Source organism: Betta splendens, chromosome 3 (assembly GCF_900634795.4).
Source record: "Betta splendens chromosome 3, fBetSpl5.4, whole genome shotgun sequence".
NCBI lineage: Eukaryota > Metazoa > Chordata > Actinopteri > Anabantiformes > Osphronemidae > Betta > Betta splendens.
In genome coordinates, this window is record NC_040883.2 from 15,646,311 (window position 1) to 15,663,394 (window position 17,084).

Below are 17,084 nucleotides of genomic sequence, written 5' to 3' on the forward strand. Positions count from 1 at the left end.
ATTAACACAGCCAGTCACCAGATTAATGAAAGCTCTAAATTATGCCATCATTACTCAATTCATTATTTCTAAATAATTACACCAAACGCACAGGATGAGACGAATGCAGCTGTTGTATTTTAGTCTCTGTCTGCTCCTTTATATGATGAAAATGAGCAGGCAGCCAGAAGCGGAGCATCACACTCTGCACCTTCACTGGGTTGAATTTAAACGGGGAAATTTGCTGGTTTACCCCATCGCTCGACAATCACTAAGCCATAATGGCTGATAAATTAAAAATGTCATTAGATTTTCTTGGCAAAGCTTTAGATTAATTAAACCAAAGTGAGAGACATTTGCAGAGAAAAGAGGCACAGGAAGGAGATTCAAGGTCCAAACGGGGCCTCAGGGGCCTCTGCAGACGTTGGACAACAAGCCAGAACCTCAGCAGTCCGTCATTTGGACCTTCATGATAATATAGAAGGTTCTGGACACTGCGCATTAGGAAAAAGGGATGAAGCCAAACTGGGATGATGGTTAACCTTGATGGTGATTAGAAGTTATCACACCATTAACTAAAACTGAGCCACAGTAAAGAAAGCCTCATTAGAGGACTGTTATTTTTGACTATTAATTATCCAGACCTACCTACTAATAAACTGAGCATTTATGGCAACACACAGGCTCAGAATTTATTTCAGTTAAATATTTTTATGTTTTTCTGTTGAACCATCTTAGCGGTTAGTGGGAGAAATAAAGGGTGGCAGAAAATATCATTTACCTGCATTTGCTGGCATAAATGTATCAACAAGGTTTCAAGTCAATGGTCTAAAAACAAATACAGATGAAGACTATTATCCCATTACAGCCACTCAGACCCGTGTGATGCAGCGGGAGATAAAGAACAGGCCGGGGCCATCAGAGGACATTAAATGGGGCCGGCTCTCACCCAGGGTGCTTTTACTGGATCACACATGTCCCGCAGAACCACACAAACAAACGTGACGCGCGCCGGGTTTGGGTCCGGCCACCAGCAGCCAGGCCTGAGGACCAGCGCAGGTGATGGAGCGACACAGCGTTTCCGTTTGAATCGCGAACGTAAGAGGGAACGTCGCGAGTGGGAACGAGAGCTGGGGGAGCGCACTGCAAATATCCCCCGGAGCTCCCTCTTTAAAGAAGCCGGCTCAGCATAAGGTATTCACTCTGCAGATAAAGGCCTTCTTTCCTCTCTTAATCAACATATACAGTAATGCATCATTTTCTAGCAGATAGCAAGAAAAGAATTAGCCCAAATTATTTTAAGTTTTTCTTAATTACTTTTGGAGCCTGGAGCTGTGCACTGCAGCAGCTCGTGCCTCCGAACTGCTGCGAAGTTTACAGTCACTCAGTCACATTAGCCGACTTATAATTCAAGCACTTATCACCCAACTCTGAAGCAGCGCTTTATGGAGCGTCCCGCTCTTTATCTGTATGTACACCTCCAATGCCATCACATGGCTAAATGATATTTCTGCTAACACTCATGCCTTAAATTAAAAAAAGCAGTGGGCGTGCATTTCTGTGGGCAGAATCTAATACTCTGATCTCAATGGGGCATTTATCGAGGGTTTTAAAACTCTAATTATCTTAGCCCATTACAGTATATCAACTTTTAGTGGTCTATTGTATTCCCAGTAAGCATCAACTGGATGGACGCCGCTCTGCTACAGAGGCTTTCTCCAAGTCTTAGCCGGATGCAACGTTTTACACCTGGATATATTAAGCAGGAACATATTAAAGGGATTTTTAAGTAGAGCAGGACAAATATTTTTTTTCCCGTGGAGCAAACTGTTTTGTTTGACTCAATCACAGTGAGCCAGAGCAGCATGAGGGTGGCCTTACTGTCAAAAAGTGACACCCAGGTTTTAACCTCCATCTGTGACTCAGGGGTTACATTTGCATATAAACACAAAGTACAGCAGATTAGTGACACTAATAATATTAGTATGGTAATAGAAATCCATCATATTAAGCGATAGGTAGGTAAAGACAGGGTCTGGTCAAAATACTGCAAGGCGTCAGCAAACTTCTCAGTTAATGTGCACCAACAGCAATGGCTGTTTATAACACCTGATACAGTACCACCAATGGGTTCTACACGTATGAAGCACGAGGCAGATACTGAACAATGATAGAATGATGTAATGAAGGTGTAATTACATCTGTGAGCATCCACGTTTACAGTTTCAACCTGTCTGTAACTGAATAAAGATCACGCCTTGGAACAATTTAGAAAAATGTCACAGCCCAAAACAGAGGCGGACGCTGCAGAAAGCGTCGGCTGCAGCACGCCATAAATAAAGCAAGAATATATTCAAATACTGTAGGGGTGAATATAGTCTATTATTGCAATAACACAATCATTATTTTATATACTATACTGTGATATGCATCGTTATCTGGATATGGAATTAACTGCTGCACATCAGGAAATGAGGTTCGGTCGAACTGCAGAGCCTTATTCATGACCAGTGTCATCAACTGTGTAATTTCCTGTACATGATGAGTTGTGTTTTGAAACCTTAAAATGTCCTTATCTGTACTAAACTGTAGGGGTTAAGAAGTATACATTAATAAAGCTACATGTAAATAGCAGGCCTTAATAAATACAGCATTATATTGTGTGTGTAAGGTGTCCAGCATATAGAGTAGGAAGGGAAGTGAAGTGTTCCCTTTGCATGTGCCCTAGAACCTGGGCCTCCACACCAGCAGCCGGTGCCCCAGCTCCTGACAAAGCTGTTAATGTTCTGCAAAGAATGTGCAAATTGCAGAAACGAGTCCAAGTGTGGGCAGAAAACACTTCTGGTACTTAGAACCAGTGATGGAACAAATTTGGTCAAATTGGTAAAGTGCCCAAAGGGAGGAGGGAGATGTTCCACGGAAAACCAATTCCAAGCTTGGGTGAGCTCAGGATTGTTTGGAAACTCTCCAATCTGGGGGCCTGCATTGAATTGGGTGTCAGGCAGAGACTGTTAAATAAGATTAGAATAAGGACCAAGAGAGCAGCACAGGTACCTCACAGGATGGCTGTATAATGTCGAGCTACAGCTCCTCTTTCAACAGCCACACCTCAGAGCGGAGCGGCGCAGGGAAAAAACGGTACACGAGGTAAGATGTAAACTCGCTGGACAGTCGCGAGAAACATGAGAGGTTTTAGTGCATTATGAGCTCTGTTTGAAACAAGTTCTGTTTCCTGCTTTGATTTATTCCTCGTAGCACCAATTAGGCTTGGCTCCCTCCTGGAGGAGTTGAAAAGCTGACGATGGATATGTCATGGGATGGGATGATCAAAGCAGATAGAGAAGCACAGAGAGAAAAGACTCTCATTCAGTTTCATATTTATTAGGCCTTCAAGAGACTTGTATTACAGCTTGTAAATGCAGCCACTTCCAAAAAATGCAGCTTAAATCATACAAAAAGCAAATTGAAGACCTTAGAATGGAACGCACAGACGCATTAGCATCTTTTGATGAGCACTCCAGTGAGTTAATGTGGCAGAGAGATCTCGAAGCCTCCAAACACCGACTGATCTCGGGCTGCCTTCCTTTTGGTTCGCTTTATCGGGGGCAGCCAAGTATTGTGTGAGAAACATCTTAAATAGGTCACCCGTAGTTTCAGCGCCGCATGCGGATCAGGAGGTTTGGCGTGAGGGTAATGTTGGTGGGGAGGTGAGCGGTCCTTGGCCGCGCACAGACACCGGCTACAGAGAGAGTTTGACTCGGTTTACTTCATTTAACCCTAATCACCAGTGCACTGCTGCTCACGGGCACAAGGACGACGCCCAACACTTTACATTAAGCACGAGTTACACTTCAGCTCGTCCTTTACAATGTTCAGCTTCACATTTTTTTGGACAATTAAGTCTTTCAAGCCAGACTTCATGAAGGTACAAGATCCAACTGCTTTATGACATACAGTACAGTAGTTTAAAACCAATAAACCAAACTAATACAGTAATAATAAAGTACCATAATAGAAAAATACATCTATACATGGCTTTCCCCCAGTGTAGCCGTTCTCTTATGTCCCTCCCTCATCTGCTATTGTTATTATGCAAGCGAATTAACCAAAGCAAACAACAATCTGGGGGAACATTCTTTGTGGGTTTAGACGAGTAACACCTTACGTTAAATTGTGGCAAAGCTTCCTGGGATTATGGGAAGCAGACACAGATTCCTGTGCTCAAACAGACCTGTGACTCACTGGAACAGAAGGACCGCGGCGTTAGCTCCCGTGAAGCCGCCTCATTGTTTAATACGAGGATGCGGAATTAGCATCCCGCCCATCTTGCTTTATTCCCCAACTTTGCACTGTTTGACTGAGACAGATGGGGAAGGTAAATCAAGGCAGCTGAGTGGAGAGCACTGCTGACAGCACATTAGAGCCTCTCTCAATGAACTGTCACAAGTGCACAGTGAAAGTAAAGTTTGATCATACGTGGCTGCTGTCCTGTCAGACATCCTTAAAAGCAAATGGGGCCTAAGTGCTGCGGAGCCCTGAATGAGCCCGAGATGACAGTTGTAGCCGGTGCAAAGAGAGGGCACGAGCACTCCATCCTCCATCCCGCAAGAGGACAATGAGGTGAAGAGGACCGCGGCGGCGTTTCTCGCCCCAAACCCTCACGCTCGCGGTAAAAGCATCTGACAGTGCCAGTCTTCCACATCATCATCCGCGTCATTAGGGGCCGCGCTAAACTTTTATGCAGCCTGTGCAAAAGGGTCAAGCTTTCATGCTATGTGCCTATAGAAAGGCAAACTTTGTCCTCCCATGCTACTAGTCACTGTGACGTAGGCTACGTCTGCCTCTGTTCATTATTGATGGGATGTATGGTGCATGGTTCAACCATAATAAACAAATTGTAATATTTCACACTAATGTGCTATTCTAGTTCATTTTGCTCTTTAACTAAGGATAAATGTGAGTTCAGAACACTTTAGAGGCCTCACAACCTGGTGCATGTTCTGATGTGAGCTGCAGCCGCCTATGTCATCTGCCACTTCACACGTCCTCCAATCTGCCGTGGCGACTGAGCGCTGGCCTAACGTAACCCCCGCCCCCATCGTGCGCCTGGCTTTTATCTCTCTGACGGTGAGCGTGACGGCTCTTTGTCATAATTACTGTCATATTCATAACTGGATCGAGCTAATGAGTGCCATCCCGGTGACTATTACAAAGCAGTCAAACACCGAGATGTGATTGTTTTCATCGCAGAATAATAAATGCACTGACGATGACAAGTTTGCATTTTGTCTTGAATTTTATTTCTGAGTGTATTTATTGCATGTTCTCCTTCAATCCATCAGTGTAAAGTTGTTAAGCAGCCAAACTTATGAAATATAACTCAATATATGCAAAGCGGCATATTCCTTCCAATCACACAGATATACAGCACCCCTCTTAATTAACGCTAGTCGTTAAAATCAACTTTTTTTGGTGGGAATGTTGTTTTTCACCGTTCCACAGAGCATTTGCAAAGTGTAGATAAATTGCAGATTAAGCTGATTAAATAAACGCTTGATTGGAGCTTTTGAAAAACCGTAATCTGAAATAACCGAAGCTTAATTTGTCTGATTGGAAAGCGCGCCGCCTTAAACGAAACACAAAAGAGCAGCAACTGTGGGAATAGGCGGGCAGGTCTTGGGCCGGCATATTTTTAATGAATAACTTACAGGCCGTGGCGGCGGCAGCAGGTAGAGCCTGCCTGGTGTTTACCTCGGCCCGGCCCGGCCCGGCCGGCGCCGCTGCTGCTGCCTCCCTCTTCCATTAGGGCGTGTGTCGAGGCCCGCGCCCACTGTTTAGCCTGGCGCAGAAGCACTTCGAGCTGTTGGAACTTGGTCTCCCACATATTCTAAAACCCACTTTCGCTGGCCTCCCCGTGGGCCCGCGTACCTTATCTCTGATGCAAGAGAACACTTTTCATAAGTGCCCTGCTGGAAGGGGAGAACACACAAACAAAGGCATATGCAGACACAAATTGAACTTTGTTGTTCTCGGCCGATTTGTTTGGTGGGTGGTAGTGGGTAAATGGGCTTTTGTTGCAAGTGGCATGTTTTTACACGCGTAAAAAATTCACTAGATGTGCGAGTATGCTGTGTACATTGAACGTGGGATCATCCTTAAGGCATTAAAAATGTAAAATTTCTCAAGGCCTTTTCCCTGTGTGAGCACTTCTCTCCCACCATTGACCGTTTAACGGCGAGGTCCTTCGGGAGTTCTATTCAACAAAGAGGATCGCCTCCTTCAAAAACAACACAGAGGACAATGGCAGAGCAGCAGTGGCCTGTTAGTCCACCTCATCCTGGCTCGGTGATTTAACAGCACTGTTTTTCAGGCGTCAGCCCACATCGAAAGAAGGGTCGGAAACAGGGGAAACAGCCATTAGGAGCAATTCTTAACTGAAGGAAAGTAGTGTCTGACAGGTCCTCTCTCTGTGACAGATGCCATTATAACCTGCAAAATGTGATACTGCCACTTTAAGGTTATATCGTTTTACCCTTCAACTCCACCGACCCATCTGCTGGCTGGTAAGGCCGCGCTGCTTTATTTGGGGTCACGCGGCCAAAGTGTGAACATGCGCTAGTGTTTGTTATCGTGTTTTTATGACATTACTTTAAAAGTGAGATTTTAAAGGGCAGTTTTAGGCTGAGAGTGCTGAGAACCATTTTGTGTATGTTACGGCATCAATAGAAAAACAGTCCAAGTTTAATATTCACTCACGGCAACACAAAAGCTTCTGTCCCCGTTCCTCAGAGCTGCACTGCTTCTATCTGCTGAACTAAGAAGCGGTGGGGAAAAAAACCTCAAATTTCCATTGTCACCACAGTTCAGATGACAATTATGACAGCCCGGGTTTAATCATAGAATCAGGTAGTTCATTTTCTCAATGTCAACATGAAACCTTGTCAAAAAATGAATTCTGTCTTTCTCTCGGGAGATAAGCAGGCTCCAGTGCACCAGGCTCATTCAGAGGAAAAAAAACTTGCAGGTCACAAGGCAGCAACTTGCATGTTTTCTTATTTTTTTCCACCCTCTCGCTCCGTCCTCCCCCCTCTCCTTTTTTCTGAAAACCACCCAAGAAGAGATTAATCATGAAGGGAAAACTCAACTTCACCCTCTAGCTGCAGGTCACAGTTCTTATTTCGTGTGGAATTGGCTTTCGGAAAGCAGAAGGCCTGCCCGGGGGGCAGGGACCTGATATGAGAGGAATTTGAGAATGAAGCAGAGGGGATTGATTAGCCCACTTCATATCCCACAGTCCGTAAGCACAGTCCAGCTGCAATCTAACACACCGCTGAGCTGAATAGACAAGAGAAATTGGATTCCTTCCTAATATTTAACCTTCAAGTCAGCTCTAACAGCTGTTGATGGGTTGCTCTCCCAGGTAGTTACAAGAGGACTTTTTACATGTTACACAGAGAGGGAACAGCAAAGTGGGAATGTGATGACTTTTCTGTAGGTTATTCAATTAGAATGGTGCAAAGAGCAGCTAGGTTATTGAAGCACATCATCTGCATGCAACCGCACAGAGGGATTTAATTTTACACCTGCACTTGTCTGAACAGGTTGTGTGTGTGTGTGTGTGTGTGTGTGTGTGTGTGTGTGTGTGTGTGTGTGTGTGTGTGTGTGTGTGTGTGTGTGGGCGCTTGCACTTGCACATGCACCGCTCGCACATGTGCACACACACACACACACGCACGCACACACACACACACACACACACACACACACACACACACACACACACAAGAAGCAATTAATGGCACAAAGGTGGAATGTGCAGCTAATGGACGGATCATATAGTGACATAATGACTTACTTTGATGTTGTGGAAGTAGACCTATTTAAGACTCGGAGCAAAAGGCGCTTGAAAGCATCCTGTAATGCTTCCATTCTTTTTATCTCTTTTCACACGCAGATGGTGCAACAAAGAGCGATGGCATCACTTCCTTACGCGCGCGTCTCAAGTGTGACTCGCTTCCTTAATTTGTACCTAAATCTAGATCGATGCACAAAAACGCGGGGGGCTGACTCATGAGTGGTGCATCTCGGCGACTCCGTGACCACATTAGATGCCAGTGGAGATTCAGCGGGCTCATTTATAGACCGCTTTGACCATATCCGCCCACCATCTCTTGTGCCAGCTATTGGGAAGTGTTGATAAGAGAGCAGGATGTCATCAGGCTCTTTTCTCAAGTCATTAAGCCGTACAGTTTATTCCAAGCAAAGTGTTGCCCATTTGAATGAGCACATTAGCGAATGTCTTATGATAATTAAGTGCTTGAGTTGCAGAATTGCAGAATCGGATTCATTAGTAGAGTCACACATTTTTTATTAGCACCTCATTCTGTTCCAGGGCTGCAGAAATGCCTGACGACGTGCAGCCCCCCCTCCCTCCCTCTCTCCTGAGTGAGGACCAGAAATTTAAGCACTGAACTCCCATGATTAAAGCCAGCACGTCGTAAAACCTCACATCATGGATTTAACAGAAGAACATTTAAAGTAAATTTAGCTGGTTTGTATGTTCCCCCAAAAGAATTCAGGTCAATTTGCTAAAGCATATTTCAGGCACGGCGAAGCAATCCAATAAAGTAGTCTGGTACAAATCTATAGATAAATGGTGCTTCACTTTTAATTACAGTGAGGATTTTATCTTTAACTTTCAATGATTTTGTCAATTAGTGAACAGAGTGTTTCTTAATTCATCAAAGACTCTGGTCTAGTTTTTGTCAGTGTGTAAGCATTTATTAGATTAGCAAAGGCAGAGGGAGCGAAGGAGAACGCGTGTTCACAGGCAAGGATGTTTTTGTGTCTTTGTTAAAACAAATCCACCAGTAAATGAAGGTTTCTCATTTTCCCCCCGTTTGCTTTTTTGTTATTTGAGAATGAATGATCTCCGCTTGTGAACAATCTCAGCACAACAAGAAGGGGAAAAAAACAGACGGCAAACAGGCGCTTATTCATTGAGTTTTGACACATTGACTACCGTGCAAACACACAGTGCACCAAACCCAACCGAACCACCAGGGAGGCGAAGCAGGGACCATGAAAAGATACTCAAAACACAAATTAATTGGAGGAAAAAAACTAATTCTGACATTCCCCGAAGAGGCCCTTTCATCTTATAAATAGTGACTGCAAAGTTGAGTATTTTTGCTTAAGTAACACAACACTGCAGATGATAGGATTTGTTTGGTTCAGCCCCAGGGGCCCAGCATGACAAAGAACACTTGTTTAGCAACTGCATGCCCGGGTCCCAACATGGGCCTGTGACTGTGCCCAACCTCACCTAGGAACCTGCTCCATTTGCATTCCCCCTCTCCAGACACCAGCAACACAGTCTACAGGGAAGCGGTGTCCCAGCGATGGCACTGGGAACTCACATAAATTAGTCCTCACCCCCCTCCTCCGTCTCTCCCCCCTCTATTCTTCCGCCTCTGCTCCTCCCCTCTCCCTCCTCATTTGTCCCATGGCTTCATCGCATCACGGTTCACGCAGAGGAGAGGGAGTGGGATCCAACTTTAAAGTTTCTCCATCTAATTACGATCTGTATTTACGTTCCTGGGGCTTCTGCGTGCGAGCCGGCAAATCGGCTTTTTAAGTCTGGCAAGAAATGTTTAATTCAGCATTAAATGTGTCCTTTGAAACAATAAAACAACAATGGGAAATTAAGTTTTCACTAAATCCATGTGCACAATGCATCGCACAGAACGGCGAGCTAAAAAGTACCAGCAAACAAAGGGCTGTGACATATTAAATGATAAAAATAAATTAGAAATAAAAAGGAAAAGGTCACAGAAAACATGACAGTAGAGAACAACAGGTAACCTTAAGGTCAAAGCAAACCGTACACTGTGGACATGGTCTTTATAGCCCACGTTTTCCTATTTTATTGAGTTCTCTCGCTTGCTTCTCCTGATTTTCACCAACTCTCTGGACACAAGCCCATGAATTAGGTGGATTCACAGCCTTAATCTGGCCCAGTGTCCACGCCCAGGATGAGCAGGTTACAACGGACGCGTGGATCCCAATCACTGCATTAATTAATCACCCCAGCCAAATATCCTGCAACATATTAGAGATGCTCCGTGAGCCCCCTCGTGCCTGCGTGTCGACAGACACCTGCAGAGGGATGACGAATTAACAGAAATAACTGAATCAATGAGTAGAAAACCAATAACCGATGCAGATGCCTCCGCGCAGGACACAGGGGTCACCGGATGATTTGATGAGTAATAAAACAATATGATTCATATGCCGTTGCCTCGGCAGTCACTACATCTCAACCCAGTGGATAAATGATTTGCTCAGCGCCCTCCGCCACCACAGTATCACTTGGCGTCCAGCAGGTTTCAGAGGGTTGTGGAATAAAAGACGAGAGATGTTGGGTGACGTGCATCAAAAGCGGTCTGTTTGTGGTTGTAGAGGCCCAAGACTAGTTGTGCACATGAGCTACGATGACATCAGATCTATAGCATGTGACAGAACGTTTGCATAGCTGCTGTAACGTGAGAGATCGACCGATGCCCACAAAGAGTCTCCAGTAGCTCCATACTCGACTCTGCAACTTCACAAACAAATAACCGTTGGTGGCGTTTTTATAAACATATAAAACCATGGCGTAACAAACCTAATGTGTCAGCAGCGAAGCGTCCGCACAGACAACAAATCCTGCCTCCAGCCTGTCCATCTGATGGGGAGAGGGAGACAGAAGGCCGCTGTGCTGGTGACTCGTCCAATGCCAGTTCCTCGCCTGCCGACCGTCACACTCTCTGCTGCCACGTCGTTTGCTCTTGCTGCAAATGCGATCATTAATTTACTCTTCCCCATGAAACTTCATATGCCCATGACACTTTTTTTTCTTTGTCTAATTAAATATAATTTTGAAGCTCTTTAAATCCAACTTCATCCAAATGCACAATCTAATTTTTCATTTGCTTTTGTACATGATATAAGACATCAAGTCAATAATTTATTAAATTACTTTTCCCATTCATTTTCTTCTATCTATAATTGATCTCTCCAGTTGAAATTCTGTTGTTCCTCTTACTCAGCCTGTCTGCGGAGAGGCTGCGTGACATCACTGTGAACAGGGCTTGTACCATCCCATAGCCTCACTGGAAGCCACACACACACACACACACACACACACACACACACACACACACACACACACACACACACACACACACACACACACACACACACACACACACACACACACACACACACACACACACACACACACACACACACAGGATCAGCCTGGGACAGTCTTACAGTGTGTGTGTGTAACGCAGCACTTTTTGAACCATTTACTCTAATCATTTAATTCTATTCTGAGTTTGATCATTACATGTTATGACGTTATCTTCTGCATGTAAATGTAAATAAAATACTTATTCATAAATAAAACTGTTAAAGCATATGATGCACCACGTTGCAGGACACAGCCTGTGAACTTGACTACATGTTTTCATTTCCACGCATTACAAACAAGCGTGAGCTCAGTTGTCTGAAACTCCTCTGCAGTTTGTTCTGTACACACCACTGCTGCTGCAGACTAATGAATCAAATGAGGACGAATGCATTAATGCGAGTAACTGTCTGTCAGCAGCGGTGACAGTGCTAACATAATAGGTGAAGTGTGATGTCAAGGCGAGCGAGTCCAGATTCAGCGGGTTCAATGCTGTGCCGTGAGGGAGTTCCTGAAGGAATGAATGCGAGCCTCATAGAAATTCAGGAACTGCTGCTCGATTTCAACATTTCCACTGAAGAACAGGAAGAGGGGAATCTATTCTAGCTTCTTCCTGGTTCCCAGGGCACCAGACCCCTTCGTGATTTGCATCCAATGAATGCTTGCAGAGCGAATGTTCCTTTCTGCTCACTCACATTAACACGCTTACTAGAGCTGGCTCAGACAAACTATAGACTTGAAAGGTTTTTCAGTTGCAGCGAAGCCCTGAGATGAAATGTTCTTCTGTTCAGCCTGCTGCATTTGTAAGCTGCTCCCTAGCAGGCTATCGTTCAGTTACTTTCTGGGGGCCAAGGTTTCTGCCAGGGTACGTGTGGTCTTCTGTTTAAATGACCTTAAGATTGTTTTGGCCTGGTCTCGAGAGTCAGCAACTGTATGTTCCACACAGTGCAGTTGATGCCGACTCACCAGGTAAAGACAAACAAGGCAAACTCCCCACGGCCCATCAAGCAGGTGCTTTACCGGGAAGCGGGGCTGCATCCTACTACGCTAAATGCCAGACCTCCAAGTCCAGATGCACAGCAATGACAGCATTTATTGGCAGCGTCTCACTCACCGGTTCTCCTGGGGCTCCGGCGTACGAGATGGATGCAGATATGTTTAGAGCATCTGGGCTTGAACCACAAATGTCACATACATTAGCCTAACCATTTCCCAGAAGTCGCTTAAGTGGGTGAGTGCCCAACTATGCGTCTGTGTTCACAGGCGGTGGACTGGATTCGCACGATGGCCCCTTTTGTGAATCTCTGGTATACATTCTTACCTTTCGTTGGTGGGTAAATACCGTGATGTACTGTATAAAGAAGAAATATGCAGAACACTATATTTCTTTAAGTTCAAGTCACATATGAAGGCTACTGGACGGCCTTTTCCCTTTCAGACAGGGAACGGTGTGAACTAAGGTGGTCCATCACGAGCCGGACGTGTGGATAGATGAGATCTGTATTATTTGTGTGACCCTGCATGAGTGATGTCCCTCCATATGGCTATGGCTTGAACTATGAGCGTCAGCTTTGGCTGGCTGTGTTATCCTTTGTCTGTCTGTCCACATTCCAACTACTTGCTGCTTTTTTTTGGACTGAGATACTTCATTGGGCTTCGTACAATCAGGCTGACAGCACACTATTTTGCTTTCCAACCTCTCATCACAGCTGGATTTGGAAGAACACTTGTTACTGTTTAACCCGGTTCATGCTGAAAGCGAGCGTCATGTCTTACATCATTAAGTATATAAACGGGCTGTTCATTGTACTGTACACATGGCTGATTGGCTGAGTGGCCAGTGAGGTCAACATCCAGTAAATGGAAATGTACTATACAGTCAATAATAACTGGGTCAAAAAGTCATGCCCACTTTGATTTGTGGAGCAGGTACTACAGGCTCACATTCACACTTCACTAAAAGCTCCCTCAAAGCGGTCTGATGCTCTCAGCACTGTCACCATTCCTGCCTTCAGCTGCCCACGGTGCTGAGGACAAGTCTGCAGCACATACACTGGATGACTGCACCTGCACCTGTAATGAAGCTATATACAAATCCTTAACATGACTGTGTATGTAGTATCCAGCATGTGCTTTATGCTTCCCACATGTTATTGCCTTTAAAACATATTGGAGACATAGTTGCCAAGAACGACCAACAAATCACTCATCAGCAAGCTGTGTGTAATCAGTGTAGCCACAGACCACATGCCAAGTCTCTGGTGCAGTCCCAATTATGTAATTGCAGAGGTTTTCTGGTCCGTGCGAAAGCGCGTAGAGGCCAACTGGAAACCAGGGAGCAGGTCGCGTGGACCCAGCAGTGGAGACAGCAATGGGCCTAAAAACATCACCTTTGGATGACCAGGGTTCAACGTGAAGCACAACTTTCTACTGCAAACTGAGATTACAATAATTTAGTAATGTTCATTTCTAATTTTTAATTATTTCTCATGTATCCTGTCACGTCTAAATACAACACCGCTAAATGTGACCAGTGTGTGTGTGTGTGTGTGCGTGTGTGCGTAAGACACTGTGACACTAAGAAATGACATTCTCTACACCAATTTTACATATCAGCATATGTGATCTCACAGCTCAGCTCCTGTCATTAACCTGCCTTTGGTTCATCACAGAGAGGTGATAAAAAAACATGCCAGCAGCAAGCACCCGGTTCTCTCGCTCGCTCTCATACCTGACTGTCATCCTAAATGCAGACGAATTCAAAGTCAACTCTCAACAATTACACACACTACATTTCATTTATCCATAAGTGTAGAACGTCACAAACAACGCTCATCCTACCAGAGTTTGTCTAGCCATTCATTCTGAAGGGTAATACAGAAGAAAACATGCATCACTACCTGAATTATCTATGATTTATTATAGCAAAACATGTTTAATAAGCATTTATTTAGAAAGAAATTATTATTCTTGCATTACTGATACAATATTACTTTTATATTACCATCAAAATGTAGAACATAGAAAAATATGAAAGAAAAATATTTCAGTGAACAGTCAAGAGTATCTCAAGTCAAAGGTAGAGTGAGGTAAATGAGATTAATATCATCGCTGTGATCTAAATAATTGCCTAGTGTCTACCTGAACCTCTCACTGGCTGTGACGATGTGATGAACAAGGGTCAGCAAAGGGGCCCGACAAGAAATAGTCTAGAAATTGGTTTATAATTAAATGTTTACATAATGCAATTGTTCATTTTGGTTCATTTTAAATTTCAAGTGCTTCACTGTAACAATTTCCTCTGCCTAATTATAATTTCCTTCTAGACTGACATTTACAATGTAATCTCCAGATCTTTGTAAATGTGTTTCTGATTTATTACTTCTGATTTCATCAGAGTCGTTAGCGCCAAGGAATGAGTTTATAAAATAAGATCACAAATCGCTACAGCTTTTGACCCTTGCGGTTCACTCATTATTGTATGTGGGAGAAAAGCTGAGCACTTTTGACAAGCGTGTACGATACAGGAACGTCAACACCTTGAGATCCCCTTAGACTATTAAAATGAAGTGATGGGCATCAAACGTTCTCGCATGCAAGGGTTTCAGAGGGAAGATGGGCAGAACGGCTTGATGCCATCTGAGGCTCAGCACATATATGAATGGGATGTGAACAGTCAGAAGTTCTAACCCCGGCCCAAACAATGGTCCCAAGCATTTCTCTCAGCGGTGACACAGCAGAGAGCTGAAGTGAAGCAGACATCTCCGTCTCCCTTGGGTGTAATCTGACTTAGATAAATATTTGCCGTGCAGTCTGAACATCACGCAGACCCATTGTGATGCTCCTGTGAAGCTGAATGTGATTGTTTTACTCCACCGCAGAGATGGATTTCAGCCTTCAAGTGACTTTCCCTTAAAATGGCTCCTCTAAAGTATCTACAAACAGGCACGATACCCAGCTCAGAGTGGAATGAAAGCCAATAGGAAAATCAATGAAGAAGAAGGCATGTTGAATAATTCTAAATCTGAAATGATATAATTGTTTCTGGCATGAAGATATTCCAAAATCTTGAAATTCATAGAAACAAGAAGGAGGGTTTTGCTTTGTATGTTGAGGCTACACCAGGCGACCGACATGTGGCTAAGTATTAGTAGTGACACAAATGTTATTGCTTTGTCTTTGAAGGGCTCCGTTGAAGCTGTTCTCTGAATTTCCGCTTACCCTCAAGCACACTGACCCGTGTAGCTCGTGTTTTACCATCACACGCATCCATCACTGAGTCAAGAATCATATCAATACTTGCCCATTTCCCCATTTGGGAAGAGCCGGGTGGATCAATTCATTTAAAAGGAGCCACGGCCAGACATCCGTTTTAGAGATTAGAGCATATATTGGCTAGTCATCTGATGGAGGGTTGAAGGTTCATTAAGTCAATGGAATCCTTAATCAATAGGCAAACTTTAAGTTCAGGCTTTTATGGCAGAACATCTAGTTACGCTGGTAAGACACAACAAAGCACAACTCATTCCTACGGCGTGTGCATTTCCAAACTTCTGGGTATTTGGCCCTCGGTAAACTAGTCTGACGAATTGCCAAATACTTTTCAGAGAGGACGCTTCAAAAGGGCGGTGATGTATTTAGAAATTTGTAAAATGTAGCGCTGAAAAAAAAGAAAAAGTTTGACAAATCTGTTTCATAACCTTGGCGCTGTGAGCAGGCTTCCAGACAATAAGAACGGGAGGAATATTGTTCTCGTCTCAAAGTCAAACAAATGGTAATCTCGGGTAGCCGGAGACAAAGGAGAAGGATGCAGGTCGAAGGCACGATGTCATATCCTTACAGTGCTGCCCAAATGACAAAGGCTGAAAACTCAGCGGGGTCCTCAATCACTGGGTTTATGTAAATCCTGCAGCTTAAGTTTCTGTCTACAATCCAGCGTCTCCCTCTCAGGATAAATCATGGGGCATACTCTCGCCATGATTCTTAAGTGTCCACTTGCGTCCACCTGAATTATTGTTTGTGTGTAATGCAGGGGAAGAACCAGCATGTAATGAGAAGTGGTTGTGCCCTCTGATTGATTGTTAAGTGTTGTCCAGGAGCCCATCGCCAGACTCCACTTAACGGCCTGCACAGCAGAAAGCAATCAGTGGCTGTTACTAAGGGTCTCGTGGGGACAGGCCCAGTCATGATTGATCTTCAGTGGATCTCTGAAGATGTCTCAGAGAACTGGGTTTCACCGGAGCTGTGTTCAGGTCAGAGAGACTGCCCTTAGACCTCCATGTGAGGCATCGCATCAAGCGAAAACTTCGCTCGGTTCGGCACCAACAAGCCAAAACTTTTTAAATACAGACACACGCGGGCCGGCGAAACAGGCGGCGTCTCGGCGCGCCGCGATCACGCCGGGCCTCCGCGAGGCGTTTTAATTGGCATGACAAACTGTGGGCGTATGCGTGCATCATTCACACAGTGCGTTAACCACAAATAACTGCAGGACGCTGCCTATTACGGCCAAACAGAAACTCCCACCGGATGTAGCGCACGTCTCCAGGCACTCATGTACCTGAGGACACGCGCACATAAACATTAGCCTCCAGTACCAGGCGGCCGGGTTGTCGGCTCTCCAGTGGTGCGTCAATGTGTTCAGTGACCACAACGCCTGGTGTTAGTCTCATTACAGAGGGATCAAAAGAACACCAGCTTCATAGCAGTAGGGACTCCCTTCAGCTCCCTGAGAAGCAACTCCTCCTCTAATCTCAAAGGTCACACTTAGTCATTCAAATATAATAATACGGCATCGCATCACTCACATCCATGCGAGCTGCTCGAGACCTTTCCAGGGCTGATCTTCAGCAGGAAATGAATAAATGCAAAG

At 44.6% G+C, this 17,084-nt stretch overlaps 1 long non-coding RNA gene across 6 annotated transcripts in view; it reads right to left on the reverse strand.

Moving 5' to 3' along the window:
- Positions 1-17,084, reverse strand: part of LOC114852596 (uncharacterized) — a 136,050-nt gene that overhangs the window by 65,594 nt on the left and 53,372 nt on the right. Inside the window, exons 5-6 of one of the 6 annotated variants that reach the window (XR_008694096.1) lie at positions 10,646-10,811; positions 8,574-10,582 (exon numbers count right to left, since the gene is read on the reverse strand). The exons of the other annotated variants lie outside the window; for them this stretch is intronic. This is a non-coding gene — a long non-coding RNA (uncharacterized LOC114852596). Of the gene's footprint in view, positions 1-8,573; positions 10,583-10,645; positions 10,812-17,084 lie in introns of those variants that run through there. 6 annotated transcript variants of the gene reach the window in all.